Here is a 24,402-nt window from a genome sequence, read left to right as displayed (position 1 = left end):
CCTAACACAATTTACGTATAACTTGGACAATTGGACGGGGAACAGGAAATTCATCCCTGGCTTGGCAACAGTGTTGTCTCCAATGGACACAGGGAACCTGTAAATATTTCATCTCCCGGATCCTGTTTATAAATATTTCATCTTTCATGCCTCCGCTTAACACTTAACAAGAATACCAGAACTTGTCAGAGATTTGGGATGCATGGCTAAGGTTAAAGAGGCTCCTGTGGTTGTTAGTCTAGTAAAAACCTAGACGAGTGGATGGGGAATAGGAAGCTTACACCGGTCCTGGCACCCATGGCCCTTATGGACAGAGGTAGCTTATAAATGCTTAGCCCTCAATATCCTATTTGAATGCCGGCCATCAGTATTCTCTCAGGAAAACTTGGCTAGACCTAGAAAGGCCCCTTGGGTCGTTAGCCTAGAGTCCATGAATAGCATTTAAATAGTCAAAAATGTACATGGTCACACTGTCCTAGTTGAAGCTAGACATACTGGGTTCAGTTGACAGAGCTGTATTCTTTTTTTTGCAGGGGGGCTACAGTTCTTATCCTTGCCCACAAGTTCAAGTATATTTTTATTTTAACTGTCTGATAGTGTTAATTCATTCATGTTATATTACATTTCAGAAATATTTGTGTACATCAGATTGATCACTTCTACTCTACAGTCTGTTATGAATTAAAGAAATCCCAGTTTTTGCATTCTAGCAGGACCAAGCCTAGTGGCTTCTCTGTCTGCACCCAGCTGTCCCCTTCTTTCTACAGTTATAGAAGTCGGGGGATTCCCAAGCAGGTGAGAATTGTACAGCCCATTCTTTCCTGCCTCGGAGTCCCCTGTGAGCTCAGCAGCTCATGGCAAAAGTCTTCCCTAATGGAGCATCTCCTTCACCTATGGCAGCTCTTCTGAGGGCTTCTGTTGCTGTCCTCTGAGGGTACCTCTTGGTTCATAGTGCAACTTGCACACAGCAGAGTGGGCTTGATAGACTTAAACTACTTGGAGCAGACACCTAGTGTGCCTGCTAGGTGTCACCTTTGGTGGAGAGTCAGAGCCGCCTTCCCCGGGATGAGTGAGTAGGTAGTAGCTGCTCACTCCCATCCTCCCTTACCTGCTCCTGCAGGCAGCTGTGCTGCTATTCGAAGTTGGATCTCCTGCAGTGTAGTCATGGCTAAATCCTTGTACATCAGGGAGTGGCTAATATGTTTGTTTTCCTCAACTTTTAGTATGATTATCTCACTCACGTCTAGTAGCCGTGGAATGTCATACTTCTAGCAGCCTCCAAATATTCTTAGAGTAGTGACTTTTTTGAAAAATCAAGTTAAAGCACATAAGACAAATGTAGATATCTTGTGAACAATGTTTGATATTAAAAAGTGTAAATAAATTTGCTCTGCAAAAAAAATTCATCTTTGTAATATTCAGTGTATTCATAGCCTTTACATCAAAGTCCTGCTATAATACAATGCAGAAAAATTCACAAACATATTTTTTGTTAATATTTTTCACAAACAGCTTTTTCTTTCTTGGAAATTGTACAACCTAAATGTATAGTCATACCCAACTGTCCCTGGTTCTGAAGTATGTTCTTGATTTTTCCCTCATGTTTTGGCCCTATCCCTTGTAATTTTTGATTTTCTGGTAAGAAGTTGAGAGTTAACAGTTAGTCAGTAAAGAAACTCATTGAAGTTTCCAACTTCTTATTCTCCAGAAAATACATGTTGATGCAAAACCTTTTTTCTGTTAACCATATAAGTGAATTAGAGTAGTATTTAAGTGTTCCTGATTTTAGGCCAATTGTGAAAATGTGAATGAAATATGAACATTTGAAGAACAAGTGCTAAACAGTGGGTAATATCCCCACTGCAGAGCGTTCTAAATTAATAGTCTACTAATTTTTTTTCTTAAATCTTTTCCTTTTGTGTGCTGCCCATTATTAACAAACTTAATTAAGGAATTCAGCCATAAAATATCACGATGACAAAGGAGTTATGGGTATATTTAAGTGTTGCTACAAAATATGGACTGCTTCTAGTGAAGATCATCTCAGTAATGTCTGGATTAAGTGTAAGAATTAAACAAGTTAACTTTATTGTAAGTAATATGACAGAACAGTATAATTACTGTTAACACATCAGTATCTCCTACCTAACTGTCCAACAGCTCAGTGCTTGCACTGCATTATTGCCCAGACTTGTTTGTAAAAGGACCACACCATACATTTGTATTAAAAGGGACATCAGTGTAATAACATAATACCTTTGCAAGTATGTACATGTACTTCATCAGTTTCAGTTCACCTTTCTCCACATTTCCTCCTTTACAAGGTACAAAGTCAAAATTTTTCCTAAGTTATTAATAATATGCTGGCAGATTGTTGCATTATGCAGTTAACACTCTGAACCAAACCTGTGAAAGTGAAAACATTTAATATAAACAATGCAGTAATACATAAAGTTTGGCAAAAGTTCAGTTACTTGACTGTTTCAGTGATTGTGGTCAGGACTGATATCATTGTGCACCAGTTATAAGCCTTCCACTATGGGAAACACACTGACCATTTGAATTGAATTGTGGCTGGAAACGCTCAAGAAATGTACACATGATTGCTTTGAGACGCATCACTGTAGCCTCTACCAAAATGTTTACGGTCACTAGCAAAACATGGTATACTGGATCAGGAGCATTCAGTTGCAAAGGTTATTGCGTAGATTGGACAACAATGCATTTGTTGTTACAAATAAATAAACTCTGACTTCGTGTTTGTCTTGAATAATCATTTGAGGCATATTAGTAGCTGTTATGGATTTGCCAAACATTAACTGGTTATTCACCTCTGCTTGATTTGATTTATTTAGTGCAACAGAGTATTTAAGACACTCATCAGGCATTGACTGAATGTGTTGCCTATTGCATCAAACTGTAGTGCACTGTCTTTTAGTTTACACTTGTAACAACTTGGTTCTACATGTCCTGCAGTGTTATGTCTGTAGTGTCCCAGTTTTTCTCTCCATCTAACTTATATGAGCAGATTAATCAAGATATAGGACATGAAGTGGATGTACAGAATGACCTTGTTCATAAAACGTTTTGGACATTGTTTTAGTCTTTTTTGGTCATTGTTCTGTACTGTATAGCATGGCATTACTGATGGTGTAAGTTTTGAATCTAACATTGAAATGTCATTTCTTATCTGTTTTCCAAGCATTGGATGTGAAGGACTTAATCTGATGGATTTGTGTGGAGTAGCTCAATATTCCATTAGAGCTTTGAGGATAATTTTGTTTTAATATATTTGTGGTTGTTTGAAGAGTTCACCATTTGATTGTGGATAGCTTAGACTTGATATAGTATGAGAAACAGTAATCAGCCATAGGTTGTTGGAATACACCAGATACTAACTAGATATTGGTATACTATTTCTTGAGAAAATAATGTTGAAAATTGCAATTACTTGTTGTCTTGTTAGTTGTTACATGAATTATCTCAATTTCAGATGGATACTAGTCAGCAATAACAAGGTACATCTTGCCTTCATACTCGCACATAGCAGCAGCTGTCATTTGCCAAGGAACTTGTGGCACTGGCGTTTATATCAAAGGTTCACATTTTCTACAGAATTGACACTTTGGCACTAAGTTGACAACGTCTTTGTGATGCTTGGTCACCACATAGATATTTTGTCTCTCTCTCTCTACATTAGGTGAGACCCTGATTACCCTGTTATGTTTTGACATTGCAGTGCTGCTCACTGATTTAAGGGGTACCATGATTTTTGTCTTGGTATAGCAATAAGCCATTTTTGCTGTGATAAGTGCGCTATTACTGTAAAGTACTTGAGCATCAGCTGTTTGTTTATGCCAAGCAATTTGACCATCTGTTACACACATGTTGGATAATAGCTTGCAGCTCAGAATTGTTGGGTAGCGTTTTAAAACTTTTCAATTGTTTTGATGGTAAAGGCTTTGTCATCATTATGCTGTGTGTATAATCTGCAACATTGTTTTCAGTTTCAGCTAAAGAATGGTCACATACAGGATTTCTGGACAGCATATCAGCAGCAATGAGTCGTTTACTTGGAATGTGTATTGCTTTTGCATTGTGGTTTCATAAAAGTATTGACAGTCTCTTGCACCTCTGTGGTATTTTTTTTTTAAGTCATATGAATTGAATAATGGAACCTAGTGCTTCACGGTCTGCGTGGACCTGAAAACTTGTTGAGCCATGATAGGAAGTTTTTTATATGAACAAACGCTGGCATAACTTTTTTAAGTTCGAAAACATCTCAGTTCAGCATCTGGTAACATTCTCTAACAGTAGGCTGTTGAATTTGTTCATTCGGTTGAAGTAACACTGTGCCTAGGTCAAAGCTACTAGCATCAGCACTCATTATTGTCTGTTTAGTGATGTTATAGTGTGGTAGCACTGGAACTGTTGAAAGCATTTTTTGTATTGAAAGCTTGTGTTTGTCCACAGGATAATGGCACTTTCATCTTTAACAAATCTGTTAAAGGTCAGAAAATTGAGAAAATCTCGGGTAAACATTTTCTCAAATAGCTATGGTTAGGGATTGTATGACTTTATTCACACAGGACAACCTAGATGTACAGTCATACTCGACTGTCCCTAATTCTGCAGTATGTTCTTGGTTTTCCCTCATGTTTTGTCCTTTTTGTGTGATGCCCATTATTAACTGATTGCAGTTTGGTTATTTGGACTTTTTGACATCAGGTTTGATTCCATTAGCACGAGGAAGCTACCCAAAATATTGAAGCTCTAGTTGAAAGCTTGAATATTTGATTGCCTGTCGCACTGCCTCTAACCTTGAATCACACATCTGTTTTGTGGACCAAATAGCAGGATGTCATCTGTAACAAATACCCTTGTCCTTTTATGTTGGAAAATTTCAGGTGCTAAGGTTATATGAAAAAGAAGCGTTTTGAAAAATCTTCCTATGTGGATGATCAGAATTTGTCATCTTTTGACTGTCTGTCGCTTCTAGCATAGAAAATACTTTTTGAATTTATTAACTTGCGAGGTATGCTTTTGTTAATGTTGGTAATATAAATTTCGTACGTACCACATCATCATTGAGCTTTTTCAGGTAAACACAGATTCTCATTCTGCCTCAACCATGCTTTTAATTACTGGGAGCATGAAGCATGTCACTAGTTTAGGTCAGTAATGCCAAGGTTTTGTTTTTATTTCAGTTCTGCCTCTAATTTGGACAGAAAAGGCAATGGCACTTTACTCGGTGTAGCTAAGGCATATAGTTTGAGTTTTAATAGTTCACAGTCAAGCAAGCCAACTTTACCAATCATGTCCTACACTGACTTCATTTACACTTGCAGTTATTCTTCTCAGATTATTTGTGTAGACCATTCAGCATGTGAACCCAAAACTTAAACTTGTGCCCTTTCCATTCAGACATGTCTAGTAATGTACCAGCGTACTTAAGCTTGCCTGCAGGGCTACGGATTGCAGTCTGTGCATCAAGCAGCTGCAGGTGCTTTGTGAAAGTTCTGTTTGTAGCATGTGATACCACTGTAACATTGGCCCTCTTACTCTGTTTTAAAACTCTGCTTTTCCATGAATTTAAAATTTTACTTGCCAGTCTGCATGTACATGTAACGCAGTAGCAACTGAATACAAGAAAAATGTTTCTCTGCATTATTTTTAGCTTCACCAACTTTTTCACTAGTCATTTTAGCTTGTTGTGTTTCACAAACAGCAACAAAATGGACTGAACACTTTTTGCTATATCCAGCAAACTGTTTTACCTCATCATGGTAACGCATTGTGCATTGCCTGGCTTACTGATCTCAATGTCACATCTGGGTTGCATTTCTGTTCCTTATTGTTAATCTTTAGTGCCTGTGCCATTAAAACACAATTTTGTGCAAGTTCATATAGTCATCTCACAGACTCTTTTTATATATATATATATATATATATATATATATATATATATATATATATGCACACACACACCATTTGCTTGGAGTGATTTGTGAAAACGTGCCCTCTTTGTTACTTTTTTCGCACAAAATGTTCATTGAATTTGGTAATTAGTGACTCTTGTGTAGTACTCTTTACCTCTGTAAATGCAAAGGAGATGAGTATGTAGCCTTAAACTCACCAACTGTCATGTACAAAGATGTGTTTAGCTGGATTTCTTTTTTTTTTTTGGTCTGCTTTTATTGCTGTGTTAAAATCATGAAAATCTGTCTCCAGGCAGAATAGCAAATTGTTTTGAGATGCTAAACTTTGTCATGGCAGAAACAAAATTGTATTTTAACAGCAAACAGTTTAAATTTGGTAAAACAAGGACTTAACTTGGTAGTATTAACAGTTTTCAGTACTGGTAATTAACTCTGCTTAATGTGACACAGATGTTCATCGTGTTACCCTGCTGCAGTCATCACACTTGGTTATCCTGTCGTCAGGCGGTTCCGCAGTCGGCCGGAATTCCAAAGTCTTGGTCCGGCGTCGGTTGCTGTTGCTTCTTCCCTGACGTCAGTGCGCCAGGGGTATATATAATGCATCCAATGCCATTTTCTTCAGTCTTTCTTGCCGCACGGTGCCCGAAGCAGAAGCAGTTCACAAGTGCCGGTCGGCTGACTCATGAGATTTTCGAAGTCGAATTTCAGATCCGAAGTCTTCAATAAAGCTAAGTACCCCGTTGGGCAAACTTTTCTTGCCTCAGACCGATGTCAGAAAAAGTTAACAATTATATTTCTTGTGGGAAGCAAATACCTCATAAGGGTTTTCACTCTTACTGCATACCTTGCCTAGGCCCAGACCACAACGTCACTGGTTGTCGTTTTTGTGCTAGGTTTAATAAGCGTACTATAAAAAGACGCTTTGATTTCGCACGACACTAGTTCGGTAGAAAATTTAACTACACAATGCCGTCGGAGCAACCGACTACCGGCGTGCACAAAAAACGCAAGGATAAGGACAGGCAGCCTAGGCCCAAGCCAGACTCCGAGGCCTCGGCTGGACAGGTCTCCGGTTCACCTGTCTTCAATGAGGCTCCGACGCAGCCCCTGACTACTGCAGATTTGGAACCCGAGACCGTTTCGGAGCCTTTGGTGGAGAGTGCTAGGCCAATGCAGCCATTTTGTTCAGCCCCTACCAGCGACTCTGCAGAAAGAGATGTCGGTGCTGCAGAAACACCTTCGGTTTCTGAAGACGTCTTCAGACCGACGATGCTCACCATAAAAACGTATCCAAGCTTAAGACACCTATTAAACCTAAAAAGACTGCACTTCAGTCTCCTGTTCAAGGCCCCATGCCTAAGAAACAGATGCTTAAAATGGCTGAAGATTTGATCTCTTTAATCAGGGGTTCCCAACCCCCACCCGACAAAAGGCCTAGACAAGAGGAAGATTATGCCTCCTCTGATCAAGTGTCTATTTCCTCAGGCTCCTCTGAGGAACAAGATTACTCCTTCTCCCCTTATGAAGATTCTGATGCTGAGGATTCTATTCCCTCAACTTCTCCTCCTGAAGATTACTTCTTTGGAGAAACTTTACACACTATGAGGGAACATTTTCACTGGGAAGGTCAGGACTACTCTGGCTCAAAGAAAAGGCTCAGAGAGTTTATTTTACTCCCCCAGCACAGACCACTTGCTATTCCCCCAGTTTTAGACATTGCGGATGATGTTTACTTAGAATCTAGTTTGAACCCAGATTCTGTGTCTCCTGCTCCAGCCAAACCAGACAGATACTATAGAGTGCCTGATTCCCACAAATTCCTTTATAAAAGCCCTGTTGATCCAGAGGCTATCTCCCAGGGTCCCAAAGGGGCTAAAGCTTCTATGGCAAAAAATCCTGTACCCTCTGACTCCAGAGCACTAGACAGGTGGGGGGAAAAAGGTTTACACCTCAGCCACTCTAGCTAAGAGAGCACTAAATTGCCAATTTCACATGCTAAAATATCAGCAATTTCTTATGTCTCAGCTAAAACAAAAAATGAGCACACTCCCTCAACAGTCTGAATTGAAAGAAATACAGGATCTGTTGCATGCAGCTGAACAGGTGGGCAAATATACTTTACAATGTGGTTTTGATTCTTTGGAGGCTTCCTGCAGAGCAGCTGTCACTAGGTCTGTTATACGTAGGCATGCTTGGTTAAAGGAACAAACTCTGCCTGATCATGTTAAAGCAAAGCTTCTAGATGCTCCCTTACAGCAGGATGTTCTATTTGGAGTTAAGGCAGAAGAAGTCTTAAAGAAAATGGAGGATAAGGCAAAATCTATGCAGACAGTCAAAGATTTTCTACAGGTACAGCCCCCTCGCTTCAGCAGAAATTGGCCAACTAAAAGTTGGTCCTTTCTAGCTACTGACAGACCACAGAGGGGTAAATAAGACATCCAAGAGGCAGAGGACAACCACAAGCCCAATACAAACCTCGACAATGGGGCACTGCAACACAGAAGGGAGGAGAAGACAGGCCCCAATCTACCAGAAGATAAACTCAATGACTTGCACCTCATCTGGCCAAGCAACACTCTCTTGGCAGCTCCCTTGGGAGGAAAACTCGCATTTTGTTCAGACAACTGGCACATTGTCACAAAGGACAAATGGGTCCTAGACATAATTTCACGAGGATACAGATTCCATTTCCACACCTTGCCAATGAAAAGAGGAATGCCAAACCTGCCACAAAAACAATGGGCAGAGGCACAAAACAAATTACAGCTCTCATGAATATGAGAGCTATTCAACTGGTACCTACACGAGAGCAAGGCCAAGGATTTTACTCAAGACTCTTTCTAGTCCCCAGAAAGGGCAATGCCTGGAGACCAATTCTGGACCTTTCAATTCTAAACACCTTCTTACAAGTACCCAAATTCAAGATGCTAATACTACAGCAGCTTCTTCCCATGTTGGGCAAGAAAGCATGGCTAGTAACGTTAGACCTCAAGGAGGCATACCTGCATGTCCCTATCAGACAAAGTTGCAGAAGATACCTCCATTTCATTGCAGGTTCAACCCATTACCAATTCTCTGCACTGCCCTTTGGCTTATCTACTGCGCCCAGGGTCTTCACAAAATGCCTGGCACCAGTAATTGCATACTTTAGACAAAGAGGAATTCAAATATACCCATACCTGGACGACTGCCTCATCCAAGCAGAAAGCAATGACATCCTCTTACAACATCTGGCTTTTGTAAAACATCTTCTAAGCTGCCTGGGTACACAGTAAACGAAAAAAAATCAAAACTAGTACCCTCACAAAATATGACATTCCTGGGTGCCAGCTTCAATACAATGGCCCAGAAGGCTTATCTGACGCCAGACAAACAACTACAACTGATTCAATATTTCAAAACAATGGCAACAAAGACCCTACTCCCTGCAAGAAAAATTCTGCAGGCCTTGGGCTTCATGGCATCTTGCGTACTACTAATACCATTTGCAAAGCTGCATATGAGGAAATTACAGTGGTACCTAAAAAGTGTATGGTCTCAACACAGCCACAGCTTGGACACAATGATATCTCTCATTCCTTGCCTACAACAGGATTTTCTATGGTGGTCACAGGCATGTCACCTCAACAAGGGTCAGCCTTTCACCTTGCCCCCAGCCAGGCAAACTATGACAACAGATGCATCGGACTACGCCTGGGGGGCACACATGGCAGGGCAGTGCGTTCAAGGCGTATGGACTGCAGATCAGAGAAATCTGCACATCAATCAAAAAGAGATGCTAGCTGTACAGAATGCTCTGACAACCTTCAAGAACCTTACATCCAGGACAACTTACAATAAGGACGGACTACACCACAGTAATGTGGTACATAAATAAACGAGGGGGTACACACTCCTACCCTCTGTGCAGGCAAGCAATGACCTTGTGGAACACACACACTGGCTTACTAAGTTCAGTTACAAGCTCAATTCCTGCCAGGAAAAAAGAACACATTGGCAGACGACCTCAGCAGAAACATCATGGATCCCCACGAGTGGAAACTGGATCCACAAGTGTTTGCAATGATAACTCAAAAATGGGGCCTTCCAGACATAGACCTGTTTGCCAGCCCCCAAAACTATCAGCTAACAAAATTTTGTACAAGGACACTTCACCATCAAGCATGGAAAGTGGACGCACTCTCATTCAGTTGGAAAAACCTGACAGTATATGCCTTCCCTCCATTGCCTCTCCTCACAAAGGTGCTTCTGAAAATCAGAAAGGAGAGACCACGACTGATAGTCATAGCCCCAGACTGGCCACGCCAGCACTGGTACCCACTATTAAGGAATATGGCCCAGGGCCCACCTTGGATTTTGCCACAAATTGCTCATTTGCTCACACAGCAAAACAATCAGATTCTACACAGCCAGCTCAAAACCTTAAATCTGGCTGCATGGCAAATCAACTAAGCATCCAGCCAGCTCCTCTTTCCCAAGCAGTTATGTATGTTCTTCTGGAAGCTAGGAGGTCCAGCACCAGGAAGGCCTACTTGGACAAATGGAAAAGATTTTGTGCCTGGAATCAAGCTAAAGGACAAAACACACTTCAGCCTCACATGCCTCAGATTCTACAGTATTTAACCGAGATGTTGCACAAAGGACTTTCTTTTTCTTCCATTAAAATCCATGCATCAGCTATTTCAGCCCACACAACACGGATCCACCCTTATTTTCACATCCACTTCTAAGGCAGTTCCTCGGAGGGGCAAAAAACATTAGACCCCCCAGGAGATCACCTACACCAACATGGGACCTCAATTTTGTTCTGGAAAAACTAACGCTACCTCCCTTTGAACCAGCTTTCTCTGCAGATCTGCAGTTTCTATCATGGAAGACTGCCCTGCTGCTAGCAATAACTTCAGCTAGACGAGTCTCAGAGCTGCAGGCACTAATGGCAGTGGAACCTTTCCTCATTTTCCATCAAGACAGAGTTTCTCTACGAACTAATCCTTCCTTCATGTCTAAGGTGGTTTCCAGTGTGGCTTTAAATCAAACCATACACTTACCCACCTTCTTCCCAAATCCACAGAACAAAGGAGAAAGACTTCTGCATTCCTTGGACATTCACAGGCAACTTCGTTACTATTTGGATAAAACTAAGCTTTTCAGAAAATCTGACCAGCTGTTTGTATGCTATGCAGCAGCTTCACAAGGGAAGGCTATATCAAAACAAACCATTTCCAAATGGATAGGACATTGCATTCGTTTTTGCTATACCCATCATGGAAAACCAGTTCCTGCTACCATTAGGCCTCACTCTACCAGGGCAACAGCTACATCTACAGCCTTCCTCAGGGGGGTTCCAACCAAGGATATTTTGGAAGTTGCAACTTGGAGTTCAGTACACACCTTTACCAAACACTACCACTTACCACTTTACTCTGACTAGAGCTGGCTTCGCCACTGCAGTTCTGCAGGGCCTTCTAGCCTCCTCTAACCCTCTATGAATCCTCCACCCATCCTTAGCTTTGGGATTCTGCCCAAGTGTGATGACTGCAGCAGGGTAACACGATGAACATAGTACAGTTTTGTACCTACCATAAATGTAGTTGTTAGAGTGTTCACCCTGCTGCAGTCCAGGTTAACCCCCCCCCCCCGCCATCCCCTCTGATCTAACTGGCTAAATCTCTACAAAACCTTCCTGATGTATTTGCTTATAGCTAGAGGGATTTTGTTTTGTGCTAAAGCTTCATAAATTGGTACTAATTACTGACCACCTTTTTTGGGGGCACCTGACATCTGGGGCAAGAAAAACTGAAGAAAATGGCATCGGATGCATTATATATACCCCTGGCTCACTGACATCAGGGAAGAAGCGACAGCAACCGACGCCGGACCAAGACTGGGACCGCCTGACGACAGGATAACCCAAGTGTGATGACTGCAGCAGGGTGAACACTCGAACATCTACATTTATGGTAGGTACAAAACTGTACTTTTTGTATCCTATGAAGGCATTTTGTTTGTTTTTTTTGAGACAATGTCAGATGGTGCTACAAAATATAGACTGTTCCTGGTGAAGATTATCTCAGAAATGTAAGGCTTCAGCTTAAGTTTTTGTTTTTAAGCACTTTAATTACTTTGAGAGATTTTCAGTTTTGACACTGATTGTTGATGCAACCATATTATAGTTGTACATTTATACAATGTTAATAAACTAGCCTCACGTCAAACAGTCAATACTTACATCCTTAACCATGACAAGTTATTGATAAATGAATTTAAGTTCAAAGTCACAATCAACTATTCTGTCTGGTCTTAATCCCATGTTTGACTTGTAGTTCATTGAACAAAAACAGTTTTAACAAACAAATTGACTGTTTCTAACATAATTTGAGATAAATATACTTAATTAGTGACCATATGGTTTAATTTTCACTATAGTACAAACTTTAACACTTAGACAATAACTTTTAAGGGTTGGGAGGGTAGCCTAATGGTTAAGGTGTTTGCCTTACAAACATAAGGTGCAGGGTTTGACTCGCACAAGGGATAATTGGCTAGGCTTAAAATGGCTCACAAGGGCAGTTAGCCTAGTACTAATCTATGAACCTATGAACTTCCATTTCAGCATCCCATGCTGCCCTTTTCTTGATATACAGTTCTGCTTCTCAGATCCATATTTTTAATCTTTGTAATCCTCTTTTTCATAACTCCTAAATGATGGTTTATATTCACTCGTTCATTTTCTGATTATAGCTTTCTTAATCACTATAAGCACTAAAGATAACTGCATGCATCTCTTTAGTATATGTTAGCTTACAACAACTCCACAGAAACATCTCCGTACTGAGGTTAAATTCTTTAGCACATATAATATTTGACATCTTATTCAAGTAATTTTTTTACTGAAGTAACTCCTTACAGTCCCAAAATATGTATTCTCAAGAACCTCTTACTGATCTATCACATCTGCATATGCTTCTTGTCTGCGGGACCATCTTTCATGTCTTGTAGGGGTATGAAAATATTATACAAACATGTCCATGCAAGAATTCTAAATGTTCTTGATTACTTGCATATGTAGGATTAAGACATTTTCTCTCCATTGATTATATATAATGTTTTTTGTGCAAACTTATCCTTCATGTGGGTTTTCTTAAAAAAACACCTTTATTAAATTATCACTTTACATAATAGGCACACATTTTAATTGAAAAGAAAATGAACCATGTTACTATTTTTATTTACATATATTATACATTACGTACATGTTTTCTTTCTTTATAACGATTTGTTCATTCCAACATTACAAAAATTGCTTAATCCGTGCCTTCCCTTAAACCTTACTTTTCCTCTTGAACATTATTCTACTTGCATTGTTCCTACAAATTCCATTTTTTTCTATGTCATTTGCTCCTTCCCTTTTCTAAAGATCCTACTTCCAGCTCTTTTATCTCTTTTACAACGTACAGCAGAGCTAGTAAGTCAGATGGCTCAAAAGGTGCTTGGTATGACATCTGGACAGAGGAAGGACAACAAGCAGACATGGTGGTGGAATGAGGAAGTACAGGAGAGTATACAGAGAAAGAGGTTGGCAAAGAAGTGGGATTGTCCGAGAGATGAAAGTACACAGGAGTATAAGGAGATTAGGTGCATGGCAAAGAGAGAGGTGGCAAAGGCTAAGGATAAGGCATATGAAGAGTTGTATGAAAGGTTGGACACTAAGGAGGGAGAAAAGGACCTGTACCGATTGGCTAGACAGAGGGACTGAGCTAGGAAAGATGTGCAGCAGGTAAAGGTGATAAAGGATAATGAGGAAACATATTCACAAGCGAGGAGAGTGTGTTGAGCAGATGGAAAGAGTACTTTGAGGGGTTGATGAATGAAGAGAATGAGAGGGAGAGAAGGTTGGATGATGTGGGGATTATGAAGTGCAATGGATTAGCAAGGAGGAAGTAAGATTAGCTATGAAGAGGATGAAGAATGGAAAGGCTGTTGGCCCAGATGACATACCTGTGGAAACATGGAGGTGTTTAGGTGAAATGGCAGTGGAGTTTCTAACCAGATTGTTTAATGAAATCTTGGAAAGTGAGAGGATGCCTGAGGAATGGAGAAAGGGTTGTGGTACAGATTTTTTAAGAATAAGGGTGATGTGCAGAGCTGTAGTAACTACAGAGGGATTAAATTGATCAGTCACATCATGAAGTTATGGAAAAGAGTAGTGGAAGCTAGGTTAAGAAGGGACATGATGATTAGTGATCAGCAGAATGATTTCATGCCAGGAAAGAGCACTACAAATACGATGTTTGCTCTGAGAATGTTGATGGAGAAGTACAGAGAAGGTCAGAAGGAGCTGCAGTGTGTTTTTGTAGACTTAGAGAAAGCATATGACAGGGTGCCTAGAGAGGAGTTGTGATATTGTATGAGGAAGTCGGGAGTGTCAGAAATATGTAAGAGTGGTACAGGATGTGTATGAGGGTAGTGTGACATCGGTGAGGTCTGTGGTGGGAGTGACTGATGGGTTTAAGTTGGAGGTGAGATTACATCAAGGATCAGCTCTGAGCCTTTTCTTATTTGCAATGGTGATGGACAGGTTGACAGACGAGATCAGACAGGAGTCCCCGTGGACTATGATGTTTGCAGATGACATTGTGATCTGTAGTGAGAGTAGGGAATAGGTGGAGGAGACCCTGGAGAGATTGAGATATTCTCTAGAGAGAAGAGGAATGAATGTCAGCAGGACTAAGACAGAATATATGTGTGTGAATGAGAGGGAGGATAGAGGAATGGTGAGGATGCAAGGAGTAGAGGTGGCGAAGGTTGATGAGTTTAAATACTTGGGATCAATAGTTCAGAGTAATGGTGAGTGTGAAAGACAGGTGAAGAAGAGAGTACAGGCAGGATAGAGTAGATGGAGAAGAGTGTCGGGAGTGATTTGTGATGGACTAGTACCAGTAAGAGTGAAAGGGAAGGTCTACGAGAGGTTAGTGAGACCAGCTATGTTATATGGGTTGTAGACAGTGGCATTGACAAAAAGGCAGGAGTTAGAGCTGGATGTGGCAGAGTTAAAAATGTTAAGATTTGCACTGGGTGTGACGAGGGTGGGCAGGATTAGGAATAAGTATATTAGAGGGTCAACCTAGGTTGGAAGGTTTGGAGACAAAGCCAGAGAGGCAAGATTACGCTGGTTTGGACATGCGCTGAGGAGGGATGCGGAGTATATTGGGAAAAAGATGCTAAGGATGAAGCTACCAGGTAACAGGAAAAGAGGAAGGCCTAAGATAATGTTTATGGATGTGGCGAGAGAGGACATGCAGGTGGTTGGTGTGACTGAGCAAGATGCAGAGGACAGGAAGAAATGGAAACAGATCCATTGTGGCGACCCCTAACGGGAACAGCCGAAAGAAGATGATGACAATGTTCAGTACTTCAAATACAGCTGGTTTTAGATTTTGATTCCCATTTTCTAATGAATTTTTTTTTCTAGACAGTAGAATTAAGCTTAAGGCCGTACTATGCTTAGGGAATTGGGATTCTGTATCCCAGCTCAAAATAATAATTTCCTTAGTTACAGCCATTGCTGTCCCAGTATTTCTGACAGAATATTAAATAGAAAGCTTTTAAAATCTTCCAACTCATTACCAGTTCCCTGTTTCTTCCCCATCACACTTCCAATACTTGCTGTCTACCAGAGGAAAATTTCTTTGAAGTCTTCTTAGGATATAATAATGCCTATACAAACATTTCCAAGCAAAAATCCTGAACTTTCTGGATTTTATAGGTTCATAGCTTGGTACTGGGCTATCTGCCTGAAGGCATATATTAGCCCAGCCACGTTGTGCGGTATTCACCGCCCCTTTAGTAGTTCCCTAGACCCTTGTACTAGCAGCTAGTACCCTTGGCCCCTATCTAGTAGTGCTGTTGGTGTGATCCCCGGTGTGAACTTTGTTACCCATCCACTCATGAAGGTTCCTCTTGAAGAGTGATAGTGAGGGGCTCTGTCTTATGTAAATCTGGACCCTGTTCCATAGTAAGGGAAGTCTCTGTGAAGGGAATCTATCCCTCCAGCATGTTCTAGTCATTGTTGTGTTGAGGTTTATATCCCTAGAGCGTGTAGCTCGAGTAGATTTGGTTTTGCTAAGATGGAGCATGTTCAACAATTCCGGGTTGGACATGGCTCTGTACGTTAGACAGAGATCGCCTCTGATAAAGCAGTATACAACAGAGAACAGTCTTAGCTTTTTCAAGTCGTGCTGCATAGGGCAACTGTTTGAGGCCAGTAATCCTCTTGGTTAGGTACCTTTGTGGTCTCTCCAGCTGCTGGAGATGTCTAGCCAGGTACATTCCAATTGGTGCATTGTACTCAATAATGGGTCTGATGAGGGAAGAGTAGAGGGGCACCATTACATCCTTAGATCTTGATGCAAACCCTTTCGTGATCAGATGGGTCACATAGAAGGATTTTCTAACCACTTTGGCAACATGGTTATCAAAGGAAAGCCGACTATCTACTTGGGTCCCTAGATCCCTTATTTCTTCTTCAAATTTCAGGGGATTACCTCCTGTGTTGTAGTTTGGGGGTACTCTGTTTTTTCCAAAGGGGATTACTACACATTTTTTTGCATTTAGCTTGAGACCATGGCTTTTCACACCATGCATCAGTCTCATTTAGGCCCTTCTGGAGGATCTCCATGTCGGCCGGAGACTCTATTATAGCACCCAGTTTGCAGTCGTCCGCAAACTTAGTCAGCCACAGCCCTTCCGTACATTCTTTCATACTTGGGAGCCAAACATATGTTTTCCTGTTGTTCCCTTGTAAATTGCTTTCCACTCTCTCCCCAATATTTTCTAGCGTCCTCTGATTGACTCTTGTATTTATTGTGCACTATTTTCTGTGCCCTACTAATTATACTTTTTTTCAGTAGCTTCTTTTCTAGAATCAACTAAATACTGTACCAGAGCAAATCTTTAACTTAGGACTCCCCTGTCCCTTTCTGTTTGCATTCCCTACCCGAGAGTACAGACAATCTCTAACTTGCAGTTGGAACTTCTTTGCCTCATCTCACTCTATTACCCTTCCCTCTGTAGTTATTTGCTCCCAGTACCTCAGTTCTATTGACAGTTTTCTCTGTAAATTCCAGCACCCGCTTGTCTGTTTTCTGTACCCTTACTTGCAATCATCCCTATTGGCAAAATCTGGTTTCTTCATTCCCATGTTAGCTTAGTTCTTTGAAAGCTTTCTGCAACTTTATTGATGTAATGTTCTCTATGGTTATTCTTCGCTCTTTAAGGCTCTACATCCAGGATCCCTTTGTGTCCCTTTTTCTTGAACTCTCCCCTGCTTCAGCATCATCCCTTTCCACTTTGAATTGTACCTTCTGCTTGTGTTATGCGTATGAGCCTTAACTTCATAGCTCTTAATTATCCCTTCATGTTGGGTCATTCTAAGCCACCTTGTTCGTTTTGGAGGATCAACTTGTGTCACTTAACTTTTGCACTCTTTCCCTCCTAGAAAAACATTCACCTCTTTTATTATTGTCCACAGCTTCTTGTCTGGTTGATAAAAATATGCCTGACTCACTTTCTTGGTATCTGACTAAATAATGATAGGGACTAAAAGCATTTTTTCACTTCTTGTATCTAACTGTCCATATCAATAAACAGCTTCAGTTACTCCATTTTTTTTGTATCGTCTCTTGTTTTCTCTTCCCACATATCCTTAGCTGCCATAACAGAACTTTTTAATTCATGCTGCCAAGTACTTCATCTTATATTGTCCCCATTAATATGGATATTGCTGAACCAGTCCATTTCTGGGTACGTAATGGCTGTAGCCTTTGTTTTATCTTCATTAATTTCATATCCTGAAAAGACCTGAAATTGTCTTAAAATGTTCTATGACACTGAAATATCGTTATCCACATTTATCAAGGTCAAAATATTATCAGCAAATAAAACCAACTTTTCTTGCTTAACATAGCAATTGTATATGTGATTTTCTGAGTCTTTTTTATTTTTTGACAGTGGCTCTAAATGTAAAGCAAATAAAAGGGAAATAAAACAACCTTGTCTTGTTCCTCTATTCAAACACAATTTACCATATTTCATTCTTGCCTCTGATCCGTTATGTATCCTCCTAATTAACATTATTGTATCAGGAAATGCAGACACTTCCATTGCCCTACTCATACTCTGCATCAAAGCCCACCTACAACAGTGGTATTTTCTTGCATTCTGCTTCCCTGTGGATGAGCATTGTTCTGTTAATGTTGTCAAATGTTTTCCTCCCTTCTATAAAACCACACTGATTAGCTAGCTAACAGTTTATTGTTGTTGTTGTGTCTTTCGGCTTTTATAGAAAGGGGTCGCCACAGCAGAACTCCGGTCCGCTAATGATTGGCAGTTGATTTTTACGTGCCGAGTTGCCAGCCCTGACGCACAAACTTCTGGTTTAAAGTTAAAATGGGTCTGTATAAAGCTAGGTCTGATGTGTTTTTACCCTGTTTGAAGAAAGCTGTAATGACCTCCTTATGCACTGGTATTTCACTTTCTTTCAAGACACTGTTAAAATCTTGCAGATCTTTATCACTGTCTCCCCTCCTAACTTCCAGAGGAATACCATCTGTCCCTGGAAACATCCTTGTAGATTAATTATACATCACCATTTTTATCTCCTGTCTTACTTATTAGTTGATGAACCTCCTCTTCCTGTAACTTTGGCATAATTTAGTCTTCATAAATATTTAGTTTTGTGATCTTTCCTGATTTCCACATTCATCTGCTTTATACAAATTTGCATAAAATTTCTGAAATTCCTCTAGTACCTCTAGAAGATGTTTGGTTATTTTTTTTGTCATAGGCTCCCTAAATTTTGCAACATCCTTTCTATTTAATGTTGTCAGTCATGTGAAAAGTTTTTTTTTTTTTTTGCTCTGGATCTGTTAAATAGTTACTCAACAGAAAACTTTCTAAATTCTTGCATATTATCCAAACAGTCCCATATTTTCTTTTCAGCACACTACTGTTGCTCTTCTTTTTCTGTGAGATTCTGCTTATTCTGCAATATGTTAACCTTTTCAGCACCTCTAAATAATTCTTGTTACTTTTCTATCCGTAGCTCTTTCTCTATTATTTTCTGCTATATTTTAAGCTCCCACTTTCGTTTTATCCCAGTTACTTGCTATCCCTTCTGAAGAAATTTCTATTTTTTGTAATAGCCCTTGAATGATTTCTACTACCCATTCCTTGAATTCTTCTTAAACAAGTAGGTGGGAAAGCACCAGTGGCTTATTTTGACTTAACTTGTATTTTTATCTTGGTTTCTATTGGTGCTTAATTTTGAAGTTATTGGATGTATGTTGAAGCCTTCAACTAAAATCTCATGCTCCTGTGAAGTATAATTTCTCCAAATCTTTTGAGTTTCTAATACCATTACGGGAATGAGCTCCATTCCTAAGTCAAAGTACGATTAAAGTTCATGAAATTAGTATTGTTTCAATCTTTGATGTCAGCCAAAAGTGCTCTTCGTGTCATCCACAATGTGCCCAGTAATGACTCCTGCATTTAGTACGTAGTTGCATTGGTATTGTATCTAAATACGATTGTAGATTCTCTTTTATAAGACGCGTTGCTTCTACTACTGTTGGAACTGTTTGGATGTCTTTCTTCCATATTGCTGTAATTTCTGCCTGCAGATCCTGATATTGTATGACTTTGTGTTTCTCTGTAAGCAAGACACTGTGGTCACTGAATGTGGCAATTTCAATGGTCAATGCTACTTTTGTCTCCTTTTCATGGACTATTAGATCTGGTTTTCTAGCATCTGTTTTTTGAAATGTTGGTAATGGGTGATCCCATGTGATGTAAACTTAATAATTTTGTATGATGCTTTGTGGCTCATGTTTCCAGTGTTTTTCAGCCACTTCAGTACCATAATGATTGCACAATCCACAGTGCAACAGTCCTACCACATTATTATGCCTCTCAGTATGCAGTCCTTCTGCCATTAGTATGTCACAACCAGCAACGAGGTGTGCGACTGTTTCCAATTCAGTTTTACAAAACCTACATTTGTCTGTTTCTCCCAACATGTTCACTGGACTTGGTAAACCAGGATATACGTAGGCCACTGTCTTGGGCCGCCAGTATTAACCTTTCATCTCTTGGTTTGAATTTGCCTCTCCTCAACCATTCCTGCATTTGTTCCTAATCAACATGAGGTTTTTCCAGAAGTTTTCTATACTTGCAACTATATTTATGCATTTTCCACCTTTCTTGCTTTCTCATCTGGTCCTTCACCTTTTGTTTTTTTGGCACATTCAGTTGCTGCCTGATTTTTATCTACTTCTGGCTTGATTTGCATTCCTGTTTGACACCGTTATGCTTCTGCTAGATTAAGCAGAGAAGTCATCTTAGATTTATTTTCCCCATGTTTCAAAACTTTCACTACGTTTGGGTGTTGTGAGGTCAGCAGATATGTGTGGAGTCCCACAATTGCAGATCTATGCATGTAATCAATTTCAAGGAGGCCCAACCCTCCTTCAGAACAGGGAATATATAATCTTGGTATGCACTGATTTTTATAAATCATTTGGTGAGCATGAAGCATCCTTCTTGTTTTCCTAGTTAATCTGTCCAGCATGTTTTGAGACCAGTCACTCCAAACCTGTAAATTAGGACAAAAAGAGCAAATTGGTTTATAGCCTGGATTTTGTTCCTTGATGTCAACATTTTTTCAGGATTAATTAAGTCTTCTGAAGTATTCCTTACTAAGTTTTCACATTTGTTCATGCTTTATTGTTGATTCCTTATCAGTTACCAAATATTTATACACTCTTCCTTGGTGAAATTCTTTTATATCACATTCTTGTCCCAAACTGATGTTTTCCTGATGCTGCAGCTTTCTTGCTTTAAGGGTTGCTTTTGCATATTTATCAAGACCAGTTGACATTCTTATATTATCTGAAATGGTTTTGACAACTTGCAGTTGTGCTTTCAGTTCCTCATCTGATGAGCTATACAGTTTTAAATCCTCGACAAAGAGAACATGAGAAGTCTTTACACTTTTTGTTGTTTTTGAGGAGACAAATTATAGCCATGGCCTAAGCTGTTACGTAGACCGCTTAATGGGTTAAGGGCAAGGCAGAATAGCAGTGGTGACAGAGATTTAGCCTGGAATATTCCCCTTTGAACTTTTACCCCTGAGATAATTTGTCATTTATCATGGCTTAATTGCAAAGTGGCCTGCCACTGTTTCATGGTCACTGTAATTGTAGTCTATCAGTGTAGGGTATATCTTATATATTTTTAAGCACTTTTTTATCCATGAGTGTGGGATACTATCAAATGCGTTTTTGTAGTCAGTCCATGCCTTACTTAGATTATTTTCCTTTTTACAGTTCTCCACTATGACTTTAACAACAAATTATCCTTTGTTCCATATGACTTTCTTTTATTGCCCTTTTGTTCTACTGCCATAATTGAGTTTTCTTCTAAATGACTACAAACTCTGTCTGCATCAATTCCCGTGTATAGTTTATACATTGTCAGAAGGCAAGTTATTGGCCTATAATTTTTGGGTAGCTTGCAGGTTCATTCTTAAGTAGGCACATTGTTTTTCCTGTTGTTAGCCAGGTTGGTGTCTTTTCGGGGTGTGCATAAATTTAGCTATGAGTAAAAACCATTTAAGATGTTAATACTTTTAACCAGAAGTTAGGTACTGCATCTGGGCCTGGGGTTTTCCAATTAGAGGCTTTTCTTAACTTTGTTTCAATCTCTCTGGCTGTTACTTCATCCCATTTCGTATTCTGTACCTTTAAACTTCTTTCTTGTACTACTTCTGTCAATTTATCATCTTTGTTATGTTCCACAGGATCTTCATAGATGTTTCTCCAAAATATATCTATTTCTTCTTTTTTTGGCTGTCTTTCACTTCCTTTTACCTTGTTTCACAAATCTCTATAAAACTTTTTTGGGTCATCAATAAATTGCTTAATTTGTACTTTTCCTTTATATTTATCTGCGTATCTTCTAAGTTTTTCTGCCTGTGCTGAGATTTTTAGTTTATTTGCGATAGTGCATGATGGAGCCTGGTCTGTTATAATACTGTGTGTTGCTTTTATCACATCTATCTTTTTTAGTATTTTTGTTGATCTGTTCCCTCTTCTGTACTCTTAACACTGATACTACTTGTCTTAATTGCTTTATAGTTTTCTCTATTCGATACTTCTATGATGGTATTCGATTTTCCCTTCCTTTCTCTCACTACCATGTGTTCTTGTGGTAGAACTTTATCAGTTATTAATTTAGTTGCACAGTGATGTATCCTGTTTGCGTCTGTTATGTCACATGGATCTCTGTGGACAGTCCTAATTACTGTGTTCATTTGTTTTACCAAACTTTTGACTTTTTGGGTTTTATTGACCTTCTGCAGTCTATTTCTTTGATCTTAACATGTCTATCTATGTCTATTAAATCAAGCATCTCTTCTCTTAGTTCATTTTCTTCTAAATTGAGGGCACATTTTTTGTTTTCAGTTTGCGTCAGGCATTCTGTAGAAAGTTCTGTAGCATATTTCTGTGGCACATTTTCTTCAATTTCATCCTGTGCCGTAAGTTGCAGTGTCATAAGGGAACTCCCTGGCCTATCACTCCTCAACATTGACTGCATCAGAGTTTCCACAGTTTCCTGTTCCTTCTTTTGCTGTCCAGCAGTGAACATTTATATTGGTTTCTTGCGGAATGCTCCAAAATATCTTCATATGGCACCTGACCAGTCGTTCCCGTTCCACTGGTTTCCCCTTAATTTGGATATCCTTTGCTCTATCCTGTTGTGGTGCTTTCTGAATTAGATTTTTTCCACTGAATCCTTCACTTCTCAGGTACTCAATAACCTCAGTTTCTTTGGTGCTGCTGTTTTTATATTGGTTAGTTTTGCTTTCTCCTTTCCATAAATATTACACCATATTAAATCTCTTTCTTTCCCATGTCCATATTTCTTCAGATGTCTCCTGATCTTCCGGCTTCTCCTTACTTTGGTGACTCAATCCATCATGCTGTGATGTAATCTGTTTTAGACCTTCTACACCAAATCCTTCACTTCATAGGCACTCCATAACTTTAACTTCTATTTTTTTACTTCTACTTTACTAATCTTCTTTTCTACATCCCCTCTTTGTGATATTATTTTTTTATTGTGAAATTTTCCATATCTGGATGCCCTTGCCTGTATTTCTCTTCAAATATCTTTGGCGCTGCCTTCTTTATATTGATTAATTTGGCTTTTTCTTTTGCATAAATATTGCACCATATCAAATCTCTCTCTTTCCCATGTCCATATTTCCTTTTTATACATTTCAAAAATCTCTAGGCTTGTTGTTTATATTTTCACACTTCCTCAGATTCCTTTTCCAAACAGATGAAAGTTTCTTGATCAATATACTGTTTTTCACAAATCTGTTCTATTAATGAATACACCTTTTTATTTGCAGCTTCTGACAGTTTTTCTTGTGGAAGTATTTTTCTTTTCTCTAATTTCTCTCTTAATTGTTTTGTATATCTTGTGTCTGGAAATTCTGGTCTTTTTGCATAATAGTAACTATACAAAATTTCTTTCTTATCCTCAATAGTCCACTTCATTGTCTTTATGGATAGTCTTTGGCCTGTCAGTGTTTATGGTTTTTGTAGACTATGACTTTCTTCTACAAGTAGCAGCCTAGTTATTGTACCTTCCCCAATCAGAGTTCCTACTACTGAATTCAGGTCTTCCATACCAAATATTTTCATAAAATTCATCAGAAACCTGCCCTCTGTCATATTTTCCCTTCTGGGTCCCCTAATGCAACCCCATTATTGCAAGTAGAGTTCCAGTCCCCATCTCGGAAAGCTGATTACGTCTCCTAAACTTTTCTTAAGCTGTTTAATAGCAGTTTTTGGTTAAATGGAAATACATGCCAGCACAATCCTCTTCCCTTGCCACTAGCCCTTTGCTACCACAAATCTACCATTATTGTCTCTCTTCCCCTCATCTGTCTCTATTGAAGCCCCTGCTGCAGTCACTGTTATTGCTCCCCTTTTCTTTTGTGTCTGATATTTTACTGAATATTCATTCTGAAAATATTTTTTTCTACTTTACATACTCATCTCTTTCCAAACATGTGTCCTGCAGCATTGCTGCTTGCACTCTGAATTTCGTGATATAATTCAGTATTATTTCCTTTTTTCTGTATCTGTAAGGCTGTTTACATTCCAAGATAATATATAGAGAGAGTAGCCATTGTTGTTCCCACTTATTATTTTAGGACAGTTGTCTTGAAAGTGCATTTCCAGCTATTGTCTTGCATTCACACAGCAGTGCTTGACAGGCCAATGTTTTATACATTTGTGTCTAGTCATATCCATTTGAACCTGTGTCACATTTTTCAAGACTTTTTGCTTTAATGAAAACCCTCAAACAAAAAACTAGATACATTTTCAGAACA

General features: G+C 39.4%; 1 protein-coding gene across 1 annotated transcript in view; it reads left to right on the top strand.

Annotated features, from left to right (window-relative positions):
• NAE1 (NEDD8 activating enzyme E1 subunit 1) overlaps positions 1-24,402 on the top strand; it is a 1,377,685-nt gene that overhangs the window by 38,741 nt on the left and 1,314,542 nt on the right. The window lies entirely within an intron of this gene.

This window comes from Protopterus annectens, chromosome 8.part1, assembly GCF_019279795.1.
Source record: "Protopterus annectens isolate FY-2018-M chromosome 8.part1, PAN1.0, whole genome shotgun sequence".
NCBI classification, from domain to species: Eukaryota; Metazoa; Chordata; order Ceratodontiformes; family Protopteridae; genus Protopterus; species Protopterus annectens.
This window is presented reverse-complemented; position numbering and strand designations above follow the sequence as displayed.